Raw genomic sequence first — 5,138 nt, forward strand, 5'->3', positions numbered from 1 at the left:
TTTTCTGTAAAAAAGGGCGAAATCGGTTGAAGCCACGCCCAGTTTTTATACACAGTCGACCGTCTGTCCTTCCGCTCGGCCGTTAACACGATAACTTGAGCAAAAATCGATATATCTTTACTAAACTCAGTTCACGTACTTCTCTGAACTCACTTTGTATTGGTGTAAAAAATGGCCGAAATCCGACTATGACCACGCCCACTTTTTCGATATCGAAAATTATGAAAAATGAAAAAAATGCCATAATTATATACCAAATACGAAAAAGGGGATGAAACATGGTAATTGTATTGGTCTATTGACGCAAAATATAACTTTAGAGAAAAACTTGGTAAAATGGGTGTGACACCTACCATATTAAGTAGAAGAAAATGAAAAAGTTTTGCAGGGCGAAATCAAAAGCCCTTGGAATCTTGGGAGGAATACTGGTCGTGGTATTACATATATAAATAAATTAGCGGTACCCGACAGATGATGTTCTGGATCACCCTGGTCCACATTTTGGTTGATATCTCGAAAACGCCTTCACATATACAATTAAGGGCCACTCCTTTTAAAACCCTCATTAATACCTTTAATTTGATACCCATATCGTACAAACACATTCTAGAGTCACCCCTGGTCCACGTTTATGGCGATATCTCGAAAAGGCGTCCACATATAGAACTAAGGCCCACTCCTTTTTAAAATACTCATTAACACCTTTCATTTGATACCCATATCGTACAAAAAAATTCTAGAGTCACCCCTGGCCCACCTTTATGGCGATATCTCGAAAAGGCATCCACCTAGAGAACTAAGGCCCACTCCTTTTTAAAATACTCATTAACACCTTTCATTTGATACCCATATCGTACAAACGAATTCTAGAGTCACCCCTAGTCCACGTTTATGGCGATATCCCGAAAAGGCGTCCACCCATAGAACTAAGGCCCACTCCCTTTTAAAACACTCATTAACACCTTTCATTTGATACCCATATTGTACAAACGCATTCTAGAGTCAACCCTGGTCCACTTTTATAACAATATTCCGAAAAGGCGTCCACTTATAGAACTAAGGCCCACGCCCTTTTAAAATACTCATTAACACCTATCTGGTAACCTTGCCGTGCGCGGACGTGTTTTTGATCGCTCTTCGAATTGTTATTCTTTTTACTTTGTAAACAAGTTTTATCATTTATAAATATTTATTCATATAATAGAAAACAGTTTATAAGTTTAATTTGGTATTAAATCTTTACACAGTGCAATACACATAGTGGCTTTTTGTGCAATTTAAACATGCAGTCTGTGTGTTCATATATCATAGATTTTCACAAAAATTTGTGATAACTGCATACCTTTTTGTTGGTAGCTGCTATTAGCAAGTCATTGTGTGCCCTTTTTGCTTTGTGTTGTGTTCGCTGCTAGCTATACGCTGTCTTGCGATTTGCATCCAGTGCTCCAAAATAACTCTCGCCCATAATTTTTGAACAGCTGTTCAATTTATTCTATACTTATAGTTTCTTTTGTCTATTTTTCTTTTGGGTTTGTTTAACTTTGTAATTATGTTGGATTGCTGTCTCAAGAAGTGCACCAATCAAAAGAAAATTTCCCGTGGGGATACTTATGTTTGTTGTTGGCTCTGTGATAATATGGCTCATGTTATCTGTGCCGGTTTCTCTCACATAGGTGGTCGGGTGGTTGACCTAATATCCAGCAAAATTGGACTGAACTGGACATGACATGGTTGTCGTTCCGTAGAAAATGACATGCGAGCTTTTATGAGGCAAACTCAGAAAGAGTTCCACAACATTTTTATTGGGTTTCGTGACCTTAACGAAAGATTCAAAACGATGGAGGCTCACTTTAAAAAATTTGAATCCCCAAAACGTAAGAAATGTATGCCCAACAATGACTCCAACTTGTCTTCGAGTCAGGGGCAAAGCTGTCCTCCTACGAATGTCCCTTCAACCGCGTTGACTGATACGAACAGGCTTACCAAAGACGTTATGAACAATGCAGCTCAGGAATCTGCACAAGAATCTCCACAAGGTTGTGTCGAGACTTCCAGTGAGACGATCTCTGGCAAATTAAACGATGCACGAACTAATAGTGGTACCATTGCGGCTGTTTGTTCTACGTCATCAATGTTGATTTCGCTGTACTCCCCAATTCATCCTACACCTCCACCGGTATCTTGAGCTCCAACAATAACAGTTACCGATACTGGGGTTGTTGCTAGCGATACAAGTGTACCTGAAAAAAATAGTACGGGCTCGATAACCAACGCTATAACGGCCGCACCTTCCCAGCTCTCTGGTGCTCTATCCGCTACTCCTTTGCAGGTGACTGCCGTGCCACCTCGTAGGGCTGTATTTGTGTCCCGATTACACGCCTCGCTTACCGAAAATGACATTGCTCATTACGTTTGCTCTAAACTTGGTGTTGCACCCACTAGTAACATCAATGTGTATAAATTTAACTTTAAATATGAGAGAGACATCTCCTCATTTAAAATATCCCTTTCAGATGAATATTTCGATAAGGTACTTGATTCCTCTTTTTGGCCCAAGCATACTGTGGTTCACTTGTTCACGAGAAAGGCGAGGGCCGAACCTGTTTTATTACAGCCAAAAAACGGTATGACGAACACAGTAATAACAACACGAAGGTAATTGCTGATCTTTCCCGTCTTCTCATTAATTACCAAAATTTTCGTGGTTTACGATCAAAACTTGTTCCATTCTTCCTTAATTCTTTCAACTTTTCTGCACAAGTTGTAGCTTTTACGGAGACCTGGCTAAAGCCTGATAATTACAATTCTGAGGTTTTTTCAAATAAATATGCTGTTTATCGGCTTGATCGCATCTCTAGAGCGGGAGGTGTCCTTATTGCTGTTGAATCTAACCTATCGTCTGAGTTGATTTCGCTGGACAATATCTCTCATATCGAATTCATAGCAGTTAGGCTTTCATTCGGTAGCTATAGCGTAATTGTTTGCTGTTCGTATATACCACCTCGTTCGGATATGGATGTTTATGCTAGTCATAGCTCGGCCATCTGTAATTTGCATTCGCAGTTGGGAGATAACGATCGACTTGTTGTTGGTGACTTTAACATGCCAACAGTTAGTTGGGTTAATATAAGTGATTCAAACTTTTTAACTCAACAAACAAATTCTAGAGTCACCCCTGGTCCAACTTTATGGCGATATCCCTAAATGGCGTCCATCTATAGAACTATGGCCCACTTCCTCTTAAAATACTCTTTAATACCTTCCATTTGATACACATGTCATACAAACACATTCCAGGGTTACCCTAGGTTATTTTTACAACATGGTGATTTTCCCTTACTTTGTCTCCACAGCTCTCAACTGAGTATGTAATGTTCGGTTACACCCGAACTAAGCCTTCCTTACTTGTTTTTATTTAACTTTGTATTTTTGTTACTTTGAATTTTGTTATTTTTTAAAAGTATTATCAATATTTTAAGTTTCAATATTGATTTTTCAATTTTCAAAAATTTGTTTTGTTGTGAAAAATAAAGAAGAATTTGACGCATACATTTAGGCGTTTTAAAAAATATAATTTAAAGTTTTTTAATAAAATAAAAACATGGTTTCAATTACTACACCAGCAACAATAGAATCATGTTTAATTGTACGCTGCACAATCATTGTACCATCATGTAACGAAGCTCAGTTTCTTCAAAAAATTGTTCGGCACTGCCACGTAAAATCAATGTACATGTTCTAGCATTAACGCAACCTTTAAATAATTATAAACTATAAAAATAAAATTTATGTCAAACCCACTATCAAACCTTGGAAAATTTTGAAATGTTCACCACCAACTTGAAGTTCTTCAAAGTAATCACATTGAACCAAAACACTTGAATTAATATCATTAGCTGTAGTCATAACAGCACCACCACAAGCTTTCATTGTACGTTTCAAATCTTCTTCTGGTACACTAACAGAACATTTCACGATCTGCAAAATACTGTGTACCAACATCACCGATTGGTAGTTTGGATAACACAACATTGGCGTCGTACTTGGCTAGTTTATTGTACAGAATACGCCATTCAGCATCAACAATTTTTTGATACTCTTGAACATTATCAATACGTACTTCAGCATTGTCACGCTCAGCCTTGAATTCCAATTATATATTTAAAATTGCGATTTTATTTTTTTTTTGTATGACGTTGGATCCACCAAGGAAAAGTACAGCGTTGTTGTTTGTTTTTGTTGATGAATAAGTTTAGAGGACATTGCTGTGGCAGCGGATTTTTCCAATAAAGCACGTTGATGTTCCTTTGATTGGCGCTTCGACATGTTCAGCCATGTCATATTTTGGTCATGCACAATTGTAATGCTATGCGTGTAGCTTTAATGATGATACGTGCATGCACGCCTTCCTCAACATACGGCTTAACTTGTTTTAAGATTTCACATGCTTAAAGTACTACTGAAGTGGTGCCATCGCCGACCTGATAAGAGAAACATTTTTATTCTACACATTCTAATATAACAAAAAACTTACCTCAGCTCGGCTGTTGATATATACCAGTACCAGGTGCAGGTGGTTGCTAAAGAAAATAATACAAAAATAATCATCAGTAATATTTGAAATATATTAGTTGTATTAGCATACATTATAACCATGACGTCCGGGTATTGGGGGTTGACCCGTCATGGGTGGCTGACTGGGCATTGGCGCCTATCCAGGTTGTGTTGGTGGCATCATTTGACCCATGTAACCACCTGGTGAACTTGGTTGTTGTAGAGGATAGCCTGGATGTTGAGGTTGTGGAGGGCAACCAGGTGGACCAGTTTGTGGTGGATAGCCCGACTGTTGTGGCATTGGCAGATAGGTTGTTGCTGCTGCTGTCGTAGCATTGCATAAAAAATGGCTTTTCGTTTGAACTCCGGAAATAGCTTTCACAACAGTGGACTTACCGTGTCCAATCCTGCCAATATTGATTGTTGCCTGACGCGAAATTACCTCTGGCGATAATGGGGACACATTTTCGATATCCTGTAAACAATAGTTTTATATTAATTCAAATTATATTCATGCAAATCCTACAATATAACAGATTGAACGATGCAGATTTTTTAGCACCAGTAATGAAAATGAATGAATG

The 5,138-nt window shown here is 38.2% G+C and overlaps 1 long non-coding RNA gene across 1 annotated transcript; it reads right to left on the reverse strand.

Annotated features, from left to right (window-relative positions):
• Positions 1-4,126: 4,126 nt before the first annotated feature.
• Positions 4,127-4,930, reverse strand: LOC137244447 (uncharacterized). The gene is made up of 3 exons (XR_010951011.1): positions 4,646-4,930; positions 4,535-4,580; positions 4,127-4,481 (listed from the first exon to the last, which is right to left on the reverse strand). It is a non-coding gene; the product is annotated as an uncharacterized lncRNA (long non-coding RNA).
• Positions 4,931-5,138: the final 208 nt, after the last annotated feature.

The sequence above is a fragment of the Eurosta solidaginis genome, chromosome 3 (genome assembly GCF_040869045.1).
Source record: "Eurosta solidaginis isolate ZX-2024a chromosome 3, ASM4086904v1, whole genome shotgun sequence".
Classification (NCBI taxonomy): domain Eukaryota; kingdom Metazoa; phylum Arthropoda; class Insecta; order Diptera; family Tephritidae; genus Eurosta; species Eurosta solidaginis.